General features: G+C 37.1%; 1 long non-coding RNA gene across 1 annotated transcript in view; it reads left to right on the plus strand.

Annotated features, from left to right (window-relative positions):
* LOC106509171 overlaps window positions 2,654–18,246 on the plus strand; it is a 258,892-nt gene continuing 243,299 nt past the window's right edge. The window contains exon 1 of the long non-coding RNA XR_001306469.2: window positions 2,654–3,171. This is a non-coding gene — a long non-coding RNA (uncharacterized LOC106509171). The remainder of the gene's footprint in view (window positions 3,172–18,246) is intronic.

Raw genomic sequence — 18,246 nt, forward strand, 5'->3', positions numbered from 1 at the left:
GAACCATTAATACATCAGAACCAAATACAACACACTTCCCTAAATTTGACTGACTTTAAAACGTTAAAATCAGTGAAATTTGGCATAGATTGAATATGAGAGTGAGAAATTAGGAGATATCAAATTTCAAGCAACTCTTTCCATGGTGCTACTTTCTGAATTAGGAAAGAGAAGAAGAAGGGCAGATTTGGGAAGTGTCTGTCAGAAGAATTGTAATGTAAATAATAATTATCATAACTAAAGGCCTGTATAGTCCTGTGTGCTTCACAAGGTATTCTAACATTAATTATAATAATGAGCCTTTATATAGTGACCTAAAGTTCATAAAGATAAATTTGTTGACAAGGGCCAATATAATATCATTCCCACTTTGCAGATGAGGAAGCTAAGTTTCAGGGGGACTGAAGGGTGGAGAGGAAATTTTGGAGGGAGGTCTTAGATGTGATGCTCTGATTTGCTTTCCTATGGTCTACCCTTCACTACGCTGCTGCTTTTAGAATTGGAAACATAGCAGTGAGGGTGAGGAGTGCAGGGGTAATATAGTTCTCTGGCTTTTTCAAAGAGGAAAACACCTCCTAAAGTAAGCGCTATTATTGAAAGTTATCCCCATTACTTAAAATTGTATTACCCAGTGATGATTTCCTGTGAACTGCTTGTAACAGTGAGTTGCAGCTCCAGCTGCCTGGGTTTGTTTAGTGTGACTGTCCCTCAGTCTTCTAGGTAAGAGCCCCATTCAGTGACACACCTGAACATTTAACTGCATCCTTAATTCTAAAAGCATCTTGAACAAAAGTAATAAGATGTTATTTCTGGCACAAGTTGCTGGCTTTTGAATAAAGTACGAGCATCATGTTATGAACATTAAATACAGGTAGATTAACATATAGGTTTCATAGAGAGTACTGATTGACAAAAAGCCTCAGAAATATTGTCAAACTTCTGTTTAGAGATGTTTGTATACACCATGAGCAAATTACAATGTATCCTATAACCTTCCTAGCATGCACATGTTTGAATACAAAAGGATAACTTTCCAGTTTGTGCACTGTGATGAATGCAAAAGGGTGACTTTCCAGTTTGATTTTGGTACCTCTATAGTGGATAACTGGAAAAGAAGAAATTGAACCCAGGGGAAGGAGGGAGTTGAATCAAAGACCATGACATTATTATACTTTCAGTGAATGGCCTATTCTTGAGAAGGACATTTCCTGAATTCTCTATCTTATCTATATTACTGGTTCAGATACTGAGCACAACCCTCACTTGCCAAAATCCCCTAATACCCACACCTTCTGATATGAATAAGGATTATTGCAAGATGGCCTCCATGATCAAAATGCCCCTGAATTGTCTTCTGTATGCTCTATTAAGGTAGATTTTTGAACTCCAGATGTGATTGCTAGATGATCAAGAAATCCTTGCATGTGGTAATTCTTGCCCCTGAAACAAAAAAGACCACGGAGTCATCAGATAAAATATCATGCTGACTTGGTTTTCAGTCAGATTTTCTGGAAATCTGTGACCTCCACCAATCTTTAAAAATAAATACATAAAAGTACTATACATTTCTGGATGCTTGGGCCAGGCTCCCTTAGTCAGTTCTCTATTTTTCTTACCACCCAGAGACTGAAGCATTTGGCATATGTGGGATCCTAGTATTTTAGAGCTGGAAGGGAAGTTCTCCCACCCTGGTTTTATCTGTAGGCTGGATAAAGGTTTGGGATTTAGCAATAGGCTTTGCTAGCTCAGCTTGTGAAAATCACATTCTTTATCAACTCCCCAGATGGTTTAGATCATTAAAAACACAACAAAACAAAACAAAAGCCCTTCAGAGTGTACACTGTGAAGATATTCTCTAATTTCCAAGAAAAATAAATATATGTCGAATTTCTCACAGATTTCTCACACTTTCTCAGTATCCAGCCTGAATTGCTGTGCTGAATGGAGAACGTAAAGCCATCGTTTTTGAAACTGCAAAGCTTTGTGCTGAATACTTAACTTCCTACAGCCCTTTGCCTTTCTAGCTTGTCCATCAGCCCCCAGCTCTAAGTCAGTATTTATCTATTGGGGCTTAGCTTAAACGGAGACGTGGATGTCTCTATTCAACGAATTTGGGGCAACTGGCTCTCAATAAGCAACAAAAACAAAAAGGCTGTTTTAAGTCAAAGAGACCTCAAGAAACTATCCCACCATCTGCTGAGAAGAGAGAAATGAGCCTGTGGGCCAAGTGCTTTTAGTGAATAGAAGAAATAGTATTGTCATCTAAATTTTCTGCAAGACTCTTTGGATCAAAATATTATAATCACAGCAAATAGATGCAGCAAATAGATGCGGCCACACTTAATGGCTACTCAAAGGGCCAGACCACTGCTTGGCTAGGATCGTTTACTGTCATTTGGAAGTAAAACTGGGGGGCCATGGGGATCGGGGTTGGAGGGAGAAAGGGAGACCTTACATTCAGCTGGCATGCACCAGTGGATAAATGGCTGGCATTTGCAGAGCTGCATTGCAGGGGAGCTTTTAGCAGTTTGCCATTGCCAGCTGATGTCTCTGTGAACATCAGTGCCAAGAAGCCAAAAATGAAAGCAGGTGCAGGGGCAGAGGAACTGAATGTTGGGGCGGGGTGGCGGGGGGAACCTCAGCAACAGAACTTCTGTTGTTAAAAATGGGTTGCCTTCATTAAAACCTAAACAATGCCTCACTTTAATTCTGCATAACATTTTTTAGCCTGCTAGAGTCCTGCACACACACTTAAGGCAAGCCTCTTACATTGATGCACTGGACTAAGAGACTGTGTTTTGTTTGTCTCTCTCCAAAGCTGTGGATTGTCTGCAAGACCGCTGAACTCTGATTAGAGCGGCTTTCCTTCCGAAGCCAGGAGCATCTGCTTCTGAAAGTGCCCTTTCCTTCCCCTCCCTCCCAGAGTCCCCCCTCTTCAGAAAGTCCCACTTCTACACACCCAGGGCCTGGGAACAGGGAATATTCCTGAACTTGAGCTTGTCTTCTCAGAGCCCTGTTGCCAGTTCAGCTCTCTGAAATGCTGCTTTCCGATGAGAAAACAGACGGGACTCAGTGCTGCCTGCAATTTACATTTCCCTCAAAAGCTCTATGTTCTTGCAACACTGTTCCCCAAGCCCACGGCAAGTGGCAGCAGGAAAAGAAACAATAGAGGTAAGCAAAATGAATGAATGAATGAATAAATAAATAAATAAGGAATTAAGGTAAGGGTTAAGGGACAACTGTGGCTTGCCACAGGGCACACTACGGATCGAGAATAAAAGAGAAAAACCTCTGCTGCCCCACCCGGCTGAGCCATTCCCAGCAGAGACTTGGTCACTGCTAAATGTGAAAATCATCTTTCAGGGAGATAGGACAAAAATACAGATCATATGCAGCCTTCTCACAACTAGGGTGGAGAGAGAGCAAACTATATCAAGAGGAAACTGCAGGCAATCTGTGCTTGGTGGAAAATACACTTTTTTTTTAATCTAATGGACTTTAGTGCAATGAGGGACATAAAAAGTATGTTTGCTTTTATAGGCTTTTAGGGAAAAAAATGGAAATAGAGAAGTTAATTCTACAAGTCAGATGCTCTGCATGGACTGGAAAATCTCCATCTATTAAAACTACGATGCCACAGCAATTTTAATTATAATTTAAGATGGATAAGCATAGTGCCCCTGGGGGAATGGCAGTGAGAATTACGTTTGTTCCATGACCTTATACTTGAGGAAAGTTTATATTCATTGTCCTTTACTTCTACCACCAAGTTCTACTGTCTTGTCCACATATAGGTTTGGTTATTACAAGCTTTTAAAACCCAGAAGAAAGTTTAACAAGTTAAACCAGAAGCATAAATGAAGTCACATGCCAAAAGAATCAGTGGATGAAAAAGAACTTAAGTCTGTAAAGCAAATAGACTCTGGGTTTTAGTCAGAATGAAAGATATTGAGACAACAGGAGACTGCAAAGCTGAGGAGTCGGAGAGAAGGGAAATGCTCTAACAGCAAAAAACGAAAACAAAAAACAAAAAAATTGGCCAAGGCTAGGAAGAGACATTCCAAAAAAAGAAATGGAGATAGCTAATAACATAAAACAAGGTCCAGACTTAAAAAAAAAAAAAAAAAAAAAAAAAACAGCATTTGTAAAGAAAAATCCTTGTTCAACTGCAAATTGTGCAGATTAAAAATTCAGTCTTAATATTGTTGACAGTTTGAGCAAAAGAAGCTCAAATCTTGACAGAGGAATTGAAAGAAATGTCTATCAAAAATTTGAATTTTTTGCCCTTATAGGAATTTGGCTTACCCAAATAATTTAGAGAGAGGATGTATTTATTTACAGTAGAGTTCATTGTGGTAATTTTAAATATTTAAAATATATGGACCTATGCTGATTATAAAAATGTAAGAGATTGGCTAAGAAAATTATGATATATACATAAATCATGTTTTAGAAAAATGTTCTCTGACATGGGAAACTTTTTGCAAATATGTTTGCTTAGCGAGAAAAGAGTTATAAAATAGTTTATCCAAGATGGTCTTAATTATGTGTGAAACACTTACTTCAAAATGTTAAAAGTAGTTATTCTGAGTTCCAGAATTATAGGTGATTTTTCTTCTTCATTCTTTTCCTATATTTTTTTTTAATTTTCAAAGTGAAAATTTATGTTTCGAATTTTTTATTGAAGAGTACTCTGCATATGGGAAAATATACAGAGTACTGTATATTCTAGGTGTTGAATTCTAAGAAATTGAAGACAGCCATTTAACCAGTACCCTCCTCAGGAAACAGAACTTTCTTAGTTCCTGGAAATTTCCTCTTGCCCTTTCCTGTTCTATTCTGCTCCCACAAGGTAAACTCTGTCTCTACCTATAACACCATAGAGGAGTTTTGCTTTTTGTATGCTTTAAATAAAGGAAGCTTGCAGTATAGGAACTTTTGTGTCCAACTTCTTTTATTCAGCATTGAAATATATATTGTTGTAAGCCAGGAGATACTAACAGGAAGTTGAGACCATTCATGCAGGGCAGTTTGCTGTATGATAGCTTCTTAGGATGGTTCCAGGCCCGATTCCTATCCACCTCCATAACTTGTGCTCAGAATCTAATCCTGGGCCTAGACCTATCAAGATCTCTCAGTTTTAAATGTTCTTTCCTTTTCTAAACTCTTAATTCTGTGCATTTTGCATTAGAAAATTAATCCATGCCATATTATTTACTGTTGTATCAAACTTTTAATCATCTCCTCTCTGTTTAATTCGCCATGTCTTGTTCATATTTAGCTATTAGTTGTTGGATGCCTAACAGGTTCCAGATACCCTATATCTGTAAGGTAGTACAATCCTCATTTTTTTTTTTTTTCTGTCTTTTTGCCATTTCTTGGGCCGCTCCTGAGGCATATGGAGGTTCCCAGGCTAGGGGTCGAATTGGAGCTGTAGCCACCGGCCTATGCCAGAGCCACAGCAACGCAGGATCCGAGCTGCGTCTACAACCTACACCACAGCTTACGGCAATGCCAGATCGTTGACCCACTGAACAAGGGCAGGGACCGAACCCGCAAGCTCATGGTTCCTAGTCGGATTTGTTAACCACTGCGCCACGACGGGAACTCCTACAATCCTCATTTTACAGGGAAGGTAATGGATTCCCCCTAGATCATAAATCTAGAAGATGACAGAATACCAGTCCCTACCAAGGTCCTTGGATGCTCTGCTGCATGGTCTCTCTATTGTACTCCATTCTCTCCTTTGTGTATATTTTGTATCTTCACTGGATTCAGTGAAAAACATATGTCTTTCCCTTTCTTTGAATTTCCCCTCCTTGCATGTTGCTTGGCATAGTGTTTGGTTACTGAGCATAAGAGAGATGATTTTTGACTTTTCTAGTAGCATGGCACTCTTTATAAATCTTTTTCCTTGATGAAAATATAAGATAATGCTCTATAGTGTTATTTACCATCTAGCACTGAGGTTCTGATTCCAATAATTCTGTGTAGAAAATGGTTTTAATAACTGGCATGGATAATAACTCTAAGTAGCAAAGTAGATAAGGTTAACTGAGGGCAACAGTGTAACTAGTGTATTTGACATAAAGAATGGATCATCCTCTAAACATCATCCTCCTAAAAAATTATTTTATCTAATAATTATGATAAAAATGAATTAATGATCAGAACATACTTATAGAAAGAAAAATAAAATGAATATTTCAGTACAAAATAAGAATAAATAAGGATTTAAATATTTTTTATATCATTAACAAGTTTTTGGTAGAAAAGATAAAAATTTATACCTATGTATTAGTGTGTTATAGGAATGGATGATAATATTATTACAGTCATTTCCCCAAAATTTAAATTGTGCAAATTCATTGATGACTTTGCAAAAACTGATTTTCACATGTTTGTGTTCAATATACAGAATCAGAAAATTTGTCAATCTATTTTTATGTATAGTTGATCAAAGAACACATTTTATTAAATTGTAATAAAGTATTTTTCATATAAATTAGTATGAAGTAAAATTCCAGACATTACAGTACAGTTCATGTCTTTGGGATCCATTCTAGCCTCATTTACATATCATAAGTCAAAAAATTTTAAATACACATTCTTATCCCTCTGTTTAAACATTTTCCCTAAGTAATGAAGTAAGTTTTGTAACTTCATGTTTACAATCACCACGCTTTTAGTCTCTCATTCACATCTGCTCTTTATTTTTATTTATTTTTTTGTCTTTTTGCCTTTTCTAGGGCTGCTCCCACAGCATATTGAGGTTCCCAGGCTAGGGGTCAAATTAGAGATGTGGTTGCAGCCTACACCACAGCCACAGCAACTTGGGATCCGAGTCACATCTTCGACCTACACCACAACTCACGGCAATGCCGGATCCTTAACCCACTGAGCAAGGCTGGGGATCGAACCCTCAACCTCCTGGTTCCTAGTCGGATTTGTTAACCACTGAGCCACGATGGGAACTCCCCACATCTGCTCTTTAAATGGAGGAAAACATAGAACCATAGGGGTTGGAAAAATGAACTCTTGGAAAGAAAAATCTAATGAGTGCAACTACTAACAAATTTGAGTCAGGTGGTGCCATGGCTCACTGTATAACCAGGACTCTTGAATTAATTTCCATGTAGAATAGAGTGTTTACAAAGGAATACATCACAGATATGTAAAGCATATGTAAAGTTCCCGTTGTGGCTCTGCAAGTTAAGAATACAACATAGTCTCTGTGAAGATGTGAGTTCAATCCCCAGTGTCATTCAGTGAGTTAAGAATCCAGTGTTGACGGGAGCTGTGGTATAGGTCGAAAATGAGGCTCAGATCTGGCATTGCTGTGGCTGTGGCAGAGGCTCCAATTCGACCCCTAGCCCAGAAATTTCCATATGCTACAGGTTTTGGACATTAAAAAAAAAAAAAATTGGAGCTCCTATATCGTGGCTCAGCAGTTAACGAACACGACTAGCAACCATGATGATGCATGTTCAATCCATGACTTCACTCAGTGGGTTGAGGATCCGGACATGGCTCAGGTCTTGTGTTGCTTTGGCTGTGGCCTAGGCTGGTGGCTACAGCTCCAATTCCCTATTCGACCCCTAGCTATATGCCATGGGTGTGGCCCTGAAAAGACAAAAGACCAAAAAAAAAAATTTTATCTCAGAATATGACTGTATTTGAGCCTTTAAAGGAGAATTAAATTACAATGAAGTAATCAGTGCAAGTTGTAATCCAGTGTGAAAAGAAAAGGAGATGAGGGCACAGGAAGATGGAGCAAGAAGACCATATGAACACATACATGTTTGTGTGTGTATATATACAGGGATAGGAAAGGACTGGAAAAATGCTCACCAAATTGTAACTGCCTATAATCACTAGCAAATAAAGAATAGTGATTTCCATATGACATTTTATGCATTTTTACATTGTTGGAATTATTTTTATGACAACCATGCATTTCTTACAATTTCAAAAGATAATAAATGAAAACAGGATCAATAAGTAAGAGTTTTTGGAGTTCCCGTTGTGGCGCAGCAGAAGCAAATCCAACTAGTATCCATGAGGATGTGGGTCTGATCCCTGGCCTCCATCAGTGAGTCAGGGATCTGGCATTGCCCTTGAGCTGTGGTGTAGGCTGCAGACGCAGCTCGGATCCTGTGTTCCAGTGGCTGTGGTGTAGGCTGGCAGCTATAACTCCCTTGGATTCGCCCCCTAACCTGGGAACTACCGAATGCCTCTGGTGAGGTCCTAAAAAGCAAAAAAAAAAAAAAAAAAAAAACAAAAAAAAACAGTTTTTATAAATATGAGTTCATTATACAATCAGAGTGGCAAGACCTGACAATGCAGGGTATAAGAGAATCATATATGTGTTTACAGGGAAGAAGTAGAAACTGTGTGGACACTGTATGAAGGCAAATTTTTGGATCAATAGAAAAGATGTTTTGGCCATCTAGTGATTAAATAGCCTGGTAGCATTTTTTTTTAAAGGAGAAAAACCTGCTTTTATTTGGTCAATTGTAATTATTAAGTTCAGGTTGTTCTTGTCTACAATGTGAATTCAGTATCTTATTTTATGTTTAACTTTATCAGGACTAAAATATATGAGACAGTTTGGACTTAAAATAGGAAATATGTCAATCTATACTTATACTACATAACTGTTAGAAATGGCTTTTTCTTTTTTGTGATTTTTAAAAATTGAAGTATAGTGGACTTACACCGTTGTGTTACCTTCAGGTGTTCAGTACAGTGATTCAGTTACATATCTATATATGTATTATTTTTCAGATTCTTTTCCCTTATAGAAAATATTGAGAATAGTGCTCTGTGCTATACAGCAGGTCTTATTGGTCATCTGTTTTATATAGTAGTGCATATATGTTAATCCCAATCTCCTAATTTATCCCTCCCCACCTTCCCCTCTAGAAACCATCAGTTTGTTTTCTATGTTTATTTCTGTTTTGTATATAAATTCATTTTTATACATAGTTTATTCCATGTATAAACTATGTCGTATGATATTTGTCTGATTTCACTTAGTATAATAATCTCTAGGTCCACTCATCTTGCTTCAAGTGACATTATTTCATTCTTTTTATGGCCGAGTAATATTCCATTGATATATTGCATCTTCTTTATCCATTTTTATGTCAATGGACATTGAAGTTGCCTCCATGTCCTGCCTATCGTAAATAGTGCTGCAATGAACATTGGGATGTATGTATCTTTCCAAATTAGAGTTTTCTCCAGATATAGGCCCAGGGGTGTGTTGCAGAATTATGTGGTAACTTCATTTTTAATTGTTTAAGCAAGATCCATACTGTTCTCCATAGTGATTGTACCAATTTACATTCCTACCAACAGTATGGTAGGGTTCTCTTTTTTCCACACTCTATTTTTTCGTTGTTATTCTCTACAGCAGCATTTATTGTTTGTAGTCTTTTTTCTGACTGATGTGAAGTGATACTTCATTGTAGTTTTGATTTGCATTTCTCTAATTAGCGATATTGAGCATCTTTTCATGTGCTTATTGGCCATTCTGTATGTCTTTGGGAAATGTCTATTTGGATCTTCTACCCAACTTTTGGTTGGGTTGTTTGCTTTTTTGATAATGAGCTACACGAGCTGTTTGCATATTTTGGAAATTATTCCCCTGTCAGACACATCATGTGCTAGTATTTTCTCCCATTCTGTGAGTTGTCTTTTCATTTTCTTTATGATTTCCTCAGCTGTGCAAAAACCTTTAAGTTTAGTTAGGTCTCATTTGTTTATTTTTGTTTTTATTTTTGTAATTCTAGAAGATGGATCCAAAAAAGGTATTGCTGTGATTTATGACAAAAAGCATTTTGCCTGTGTTTTCTTCTAAAAGTTTTATAGTAGCTGGTCTTATATTTAGGTCTTTAGTCCATTTTGAGTTTATTTTTGTGCATGGTGTTAGTGGTGTAATTTCGTTCTTTTATGTGTAGATGTCTGGTTTCTCCAGCACCACTTATTGAAGAAACTGTCTTTTTTCCATTGTATATTATTTCCTCATTTATGGTAGATAAATTGGCCACAGATGTATGGGTTATTTCTGGGCTTTCTACCCTGTTCCATTGATCTATAGGACTCTTTTTATGCCAATACCATTGTTTTGATGACTGCAGCTTTATAGTATAGTCTAAAGTCAAGGATCCTGCTTCCTCCAGCTCTGTTTTTTTTTGTTTGTTTTTTTTTTTTTTTTCCTTAGGATTGCTTTGGCTACTTGGAGCTTTTTGTGTTTCTATACAAATTTTTAATTTTTTTATTCTAGTTTTCTGAGAAATGCTCTTGGTAATTTGATAAGGATTGCACTGAATCTGCAGATTGCCTTGGATAGTATAGTTATTTTAAAAATGTTGATTGGCCACATTGTTTATATTAGAAAAAAATTGATATCCGCCTAAATTTCTTACAGCAGAAAGCTGAATATAAGAAGTATTGTGTGTCTATGTACCTTAAGTGGATTCAAATATAGCAGTGATAACAAGTGACATAGAGCTGGCTTTATCCACATTGATAAGTCTCATAAATATACTGCTGAGCAATAAGAGCAGCTTGCAAAAGAATACAAACCATGCTATACCATTTATAGGGAGGTGGGAAATGTGTAATCCAATACTCTGCATTGTTTATGGATATGTATCTATATAACAAAATTATTAAGTGATGCATGAGAATGGTGAGTACCAAATTTATGATAGAGATTAGCCTTCAGGAAAAAAAAAAAAAGGGGTGGGGTGGGTTAGAGAGGAATACCAAAGGAATTTAATTGTATAATTATGTTTTATTTCTTATGCTAGATGGTAGGTACATGAGTAATAATCACATAATTGTTATGCCTTTATGTATGAAATATTTCATGGTAATATTAATAATGATAATAATATTAACAGCTTACTTAGCACCACAATGGATCAACCACAAAGATAAGAATGTAGTACATATTCACTTGGTTTTTTCCACTCAAAAGCCTTACCATATGTACACTGTTACTAACCTAATATTATGAATAAGCAAACCAAAGCACAAGGAAATTGAGTAACAAGTCTTAAGATCTCATCTTGTAAGTCAGGAGCAAAGCTAGATTGAAGCCAGACAGTGGTCTATGATGAACTATTCTCTTGCAAATGAAAAGGGCTGTCTTGTGAAGTAATGTCTTGCCTTTTTTTTTTCCTTTAATAACGTAAATGGTTAGCTGGTGAAGTAAATGTAAATAGATGACCAGGTCCAAGACTGCTGTGGGTGGCATTACATTGAGGTTTGTGGGAGGTTGGTCTATGCAAGTTGAACTTTCCTTCTTATCCCAGGTCTAAATGTTTAATATCAGGGAGAACTGGGCGGAAACAAGGGGTTCTACTTTAAGCATGTGGAGTTAGAGGTAAAAAAGGTGGCTAGTAAATACTTAGAGATGACAGGATTCGGTTTGTGTTACAGCTAGGAATTTGTTTACATAATAGTCTAAACGTAGAAATGGATGTAATTATCCAAGAAATATGGAGAAAGGAAAAAAATGAAAGGCCCACACCTGGTGGGCATCCGAACACTGGACACTGTTTCTTGCACAAACACATAACACACACACACACACACACACACACACACACACACACACCCCACATATACACATGCATTTTGTTCCTTAGGTTGATATAAACAGTTCTATTTCTTTTTCTCATATGTGTGGAAGCATTTCACAAATATGTGTCATGAGATCAAGTAGTGACCCTTTTGAGACTGGTGTGAAATACATTCAGTTTCCAATCCAGCCTACCTAACTGCCCCTTTGATTTCATCTGCATTAAAATCTGGAGAATTAAAACACACACACACACATACACACACACATCTACCACTTTCCCTTATATTCCATCTACCCTCTTAAAGAAATAACTCTGTCCCAATAATAAATGCTCCCCATTTCAGCCTCTATATTTGTCAAATAAAAAAAAAAAAAACATGCTCAAGAAGTTCCGTGGTGGCTCTGCAGATGAAGTCACTGGCACAAGTCACTGCTGTGGTGTGGGTCACTGTTGTGGTGTGGGTCACTGCTGTGGTGCAGGTTCAATCTCTGGCCCAGAAACTTCTGCATGCGTGGGTGCAGCCAAAAAAAAGACAAAGAGAGAAGCCCGTACAACACTATAATAATTTTTAGTTTAAAAGTCCCTTGAACAATTATAAATCTGTGCTATTTAAAATTTTAAATGACTCAGTCTTACATATTGAAGCTAATGTTAAGAAAATAGAGAACTATGTCTTTTAGAATGCTCACTTCTGTAAATTCACAGAGCAGCATGCTAAATGCAGAGAGGATTTTCTTTTTTTTTCTTTTTCGGAGCTTGGACAGGTCTCATCAGCCCATGTGCAAATGGGTATTTTTTTTAACAAATGGATTGTAACAATTATCCTAAAGTACGAATATGATCATATGTGAGCCAAAGTGTTACACCGATCAGGTATTAGTGAAGTTTTGTCTTAGTTCCAATTTAGTAAGATAGGAAGCAGTTATTTCATCTTCTCTGGAGTATTGCAAAGTGATTGAGAAGGGGAACAGATAAAGAAAGGGAGAGAGAGAAGGAAAGCTAGTACTTACAGATACCACCACTATTCTGCACTTCAACCTGCCTATACATTTTTAACACTCTTGGCAATTTTCCTGTTAATTGTTATTATCTCATTTTTCAGATTGGATAGCTGAGTTTTAGAGATGTTAAGTAAATGTCCTCAGTCATACAGGATAAAGTCTAAGGTTTGCCTTGTCTCCAAAACCCATACTCCCTAATCTACACCACTGTGTTCAAATAAAAAATGTTGTAGTATATTTATCCAGAAGATTGGTGTATTTCCTCCACCTCCTACTTAGTATTGAACTTCAATTGTATCTTCAGTGGAATTGAAACTACTCTTTAGTTGTCAATAGGTTTTTGATACCTCTTTCATACCTGATAGGAAGAAAGACAATTTTAGTCACAGCTTCTACCATCACTCTTTGCATTTGTTGCCTTTACTTAATGCCTAACATAATAGTCGGAATCACCATACTAAATATTTCTAAAGTGTACATTTATTTTGTCATTTGGTAAATATGATTCTAATTTGATTTTACATAAGTCATTTTTATTTGCCAAATGTATTTCCTTTCTATTTCACTTTAACTGATTATTGGTTTGTAAGAATCCTATGAAGAGCCACATTTTTAGTGGTAATCTTTATTTTTTTAAGTATACTTGATTTACAATATTGTGTTCATTTCAAACATCCAGCAGAGTGATTCAGTACTTTTGCAGATTGTATTCCATTGTAGGTTATTATAAGGTAATGGATATAATTCCCTGTGCTATACAGTATTTCCTTGTTGCTTATCTATTTTATGTAGAGTATTTGTATCTGTTAATCCCATACCCCTAATTTTCCTCTCCTCCTTTCCTTCTTCTCTTTGGTAACCACAAGTTTGTTTTCTGTATCTGCAAATCTGCTTGTGTTTTGCATATACATTCATTTGTATTATTTTTCAATATAGATTCCATATATAAATGATATCATATAGTATTTATCTTTCTACGTCTGATTTATTTCACTAGGTATAATATTTTCCAGGTCCATCCATGTTGCTGTAAATGGCAGTATTTAATTCTTTCTTATGACTAATATTCTCTCATGTGTATATATATCACAACTTCTTAATCCAATTATCCATCAGTGGGCACTTGGGTTGCTTCCATGTCTTGGCTATTATAAATAGTGCTGCTATGAATATTGGGGTGTATGTATCTTTTTGAATTAGTGTTTTCTTTTTTTCTGGATGTATTCCCAAGAGTAGAATTGCTGAATAGAATTGTAGTTCAATTTTTAGTTTTTTAAGGATAATCCATACTATTTTCCATAGTGGCTGTACCAACCCAATCTACAATCCCCAGCAGCAGTGTAGGAGGGTTCCCTTTTCACCACACCCTCTCCTACATTTGTTATTTTTAGACTTTTAACTGTTTGACTTTTCTCAGTTTTATATGAGGACTCTGCAGATCAATTGAGAACTTGTTCTTATTTCCTGCTATTGCTCCTATGTCTCTGGTAGTGCCTAGTACAGAGTAGCTAATCAATCAACCATCATTCCCACCGCCCCTCAGCACACTCTTCTTACTTTTGTTTTTTCCACTTACAGTGACATGAAATCACATGAATTTGATAACACACAAAAGATGTAGTCAAACTGTTAGCTTGTATCTACTGTGTTGAGCCTTCAACATGTAATATTACATTAATTTTCACAACATTTCCATGAGGTTGGTACTGTTATAATGATTATTTATTATTATTTGTCATTTAACAAAACCAAAGCTTGAGAGGGTTAGCAAGAATTTCTGATTTGAACTCAGACCTAGACTTCTCAGACTCAGGAGGAGCCCTTGTATATATCCACCACAGGAAACTGCTTCCTAAGAAAGTTAGGAAACTGGTGTATTGATGAAGCCATCAGGGCAGAGTAGAACAATCAAATAACATATTGAGTAATGAAACAAAAGTAAGTCAAAGAATTTCCTGCAGATAAATCTCCATAAGAGTAAATACTGCAACTCTAGTTTGTCTTAGTATCTTCTGTTCTCTGGCATCTAATTTGGTGGAAGGATGAGAAGAACAGCAAAGAGGGCTGAGGTAGAGCTGGAGAAACTCACAAACTCTTGTCTCTGCATCCATAAACCTGGATAACAGTCAATCTCTCCTCATCAAAATAATGGTGCTATTACTGCCTTGATGCCTTAGGAACCCCTCCTATCACCGTACTTGTTGCCGCTCCCATGACATCTTGCGTACCAAGTAATAATAATGCCTTGCCATATTGCTGCTGATCTTACTGTCAGCTTTTGGTCTGGGCTTGTAACTGTTGTGTCACTAACTTGATCTTCACCCAATAGATATAATCGGTTTTAGGCATTCTACCATTAGAACCATCTCTGGCTACAGTGCCTGACAGAGATACCTCCTCCACTAAACAGGACAAAACTAGTTCACACCATAAGTATGGATTCCTGCTCTGAGATGTATATGCCTTCAGTATTCTGTGCCAAGCTGGTATGAGGAGGATTCAATATGCCTTCTTTTTTCCAGGAGCAAGAAGATTCTGCTTCCCCAGGGTACAGGAGCTATGCTTTCTTCCCATGTGTGATATCTATGGGCTTTTTCCCTTTCAGTGCTGTGTTTCTTCTATGAAAATCATATGTAATCAGGGTACTGTCATTCTTTGTGAAAAACTCTTAATTTTCCCTGTGAACTGGAAATAATAAAGTAGAGTCAAATACAATGGTAGCCAGAGAAGGAAGATGTTATTTTCCTCCGTCTCCTTTTCCTAGCCTTCTATCCAGTCGACCTCCATAGAGCTAGCTCTAGACCAGACATAAACTGATACCAGAGCAAAGGACAGTCAGTGGGAATGACACAAGGCAGCCACAGGGTTGGCAGAAGTAAATGCAAAAGAATCAGCAAACAATTACAAAGGAGACATCGACTAAAGAGAGGAAGGACCTGCCAATATGGTACAACTCTCCATTTGCACATGGTGTTTACATTCAGAATCAGTCAAATCACACATTCCCCACCAAGACTTTTGTTTGGAAAAGTTCTGTGGCTCCTCCAACTTCCTTGTACCTTGTGTAGATGATCACCACCATAAATAGCCTGATGACTAGTTTCCAGCACATCTTCCCTAGTGTCCCTAAAAGGCAAATCAAATGCCAAGGTTCTTGAAGAGTTTAAAGCTTAAGGATGTGGGTTTTATCCATCAGGGTATTAATTATCCTGTGTAAATTAAAATTACCATCAGATTACCAACTTTAATATCACTTAAGAAAAAATACAATTTAGGCAAAAATGGAAGAAATTCAAATACCTAGTTACACACTACATTTACTCAAGATAAATGAAGCATTACTATTTATTCTTGCTTAATCTACTAAGCAGGGTCGTTTTATTTCCCAGACCTAAGTAGAACCCAATATGACTACCTTCCTAGCATCAAAATTTGTCTGATGTGTTCACATTGGCAGTACTTCAAGCTTGAGGACAGCAGAGCCATTTCAGGCTGTTCTCTGTACTTAGGTGCCAAGAAGCCTTAAATTAGCTACTTACTCTAATTACTCTAAATAGAAACTTAGCTGTTCATGTGTCCTTCTAGAGCAAAGGACTCAGAATCCTTCTATCACACCCTGAGAGAAACGCTCTCTAAGACTCAGTGTTAATTCTGTGGCTAGAGTGGAAAAATAAGGAAAATATCAGAAGCCACAAGTCTGGCTCATGTATAATCCCATCATCATGTCTCCATTTATCCTAAAAGGATGTGTTCAACAATCCAAACCAGACTCTGCTCTTTACAATTTGAAGTAGGTCAACTTTTTTTTTTTTTTTTTTAAGGGGTCAAAAACCCTTTTAAAAACAAGTTGAAGAGGAGAGAGTAGTTTTTAAAAACAATCGCCTAGCTATTTCTTAAGGCTGGAATATGCTGCAAAACATGTAAGAAAAGTAGAAAAAAAAATTTAAAGGAGATTTGGAAGAAGGGGAGAGGAGTGTGGTGAAAAGTAAACCAATAAACAAAAGAGCACAACTGTCAACCGCCAAAGGCAGATCTATGATCTCTTCCTCGTGGTTGTTGATCAGCCTGCCAAGTACAGCAGAGGAATGCCACGCCCTTTGAAGACAAACTAGTAGGAAATAATGTGGCCCTTTATTCAGAACATAAAAAAGAGCTGAAATTATGTATGTTTCATGGGATTTGAAAAGTGATTTAAAACCCTTAAGCATCAAATGTCTAAAACATGAATAAGATTAACCTCTGAAAGAAATGTAAAATTTACTACTCCTAATAAAAATACACTATTCATGCCTTACTTCTAAACTGAGCTGATGAGCAAAAACAGTTATAGGTCAGCACAAGCACATTTCCAAAATGATTGGTTCAGGCAAAGGCTTATGAAATGAAACTGTAGATGATGGGACTTATATCATCAGTCTTTTACTTTTGTACTTTTTGAACATCATCCAAAAATACTAATCCACTGTTGAAATTCTATGAAAGGGAGCAAGAAGAGAAATATTCTACCTATTGCAATCTTCCAACTGAAAGCATTCACATCCTGCTGCAAATGTATCAGAGCTGTATCACATCCTTTGGTGAATGTGCCCCCTCTTTTGTTTTGGTTTTGCTGTGTTAAATCTTTTTATAGAAGTTTAATGTCTGGCAAGAGCATGTTTCCAAGTTTTTTGGTTTTTTTTTCTACCTTACCCCCTGACTTTACATGAACCTTACCAAAAATTAAAAAGGAAATGGAAAAACTCAAGCATATATTCAATTTGCCACAACAAAGTTTGGCTTTAAAAAAATTTTGTTTTAGGAGTTCCCTTCGTGGCTCAGCAGAAATGAACCCGACTAGTATGCATGAGGATGCACGTTTGATCCCTGGTCTGGCTCACTGAGTTAAGGATCCAGTGTTGCTGGGAGCTGTGGTGTAGGTCACAGACTCCTCTTGGATCCCGCATTGCTGTGGCTGTGGTTATGGCTGGCAGACAGCTCCTCCAATTCGTCCTCTAGCCTGGGAACTTCCATATGCATATGCTGCACATGAAGCCCTAAAAAAAAAATTGTTGAGGAGAGAGAGGAAAATTAGACTAAAGGTAATTATTTATGCATCATCTTCATCATATACCCTATGCAGACTTTTAGCAAAACTGAAGAGGCATAGAACCACAGCATTTTATATACGGAAGTGTGCCTATGTTTTCTAGCCCTTGTAGTTTTAATTTCATATTAACCCTCTATTATTTATTATAATTAGTATGGAATATAATCTCATTAAACTCTCTTTTTGATGTAATGCAGATTCTTAAAAGCTAAATCTGAACTTCTACATTCTTCTCGAAGGCAAAAAGAAACAGAAACATGAGTCCTCTCACAGGACAAAACTACTAAATGTTTCTTCACTGATGGTCTGCCTGTGGCCGCCACTGAGGTGGGAATCAATCGTGCCTCCTGCTTGTTGGGGAAAATATCACTTCCTGTTGTATCATTCAGATTTTCTCCAAATTACAGTCACATCCACATCCACACAAAATTAATCCACACAATGCAGTTCCTGTCGTGGCTCAGTGGTTAACGAATCCGACTAGGAACCATGAGGTTATGGGTTCGATCCCTGGCCTTGCTCAGTGGGATAAGGATCCGGCATTGCCATGAGCTGTGCT

Source organism: Sus scrofa, chromosome 1 (genome assembly GCF_000003025.6).
Source record: "Sus scrofa isolate TJ Tabasco breed Duroc chromosome 1, Sscrofa11.1, whole genome shotgun sequence".
Classification (NCBI taxonomy): Eukaryota; Metazoa; Chordata; class Mammalia; order Artiodactyla; family Suidae; genus Sus; species Sus scrofa.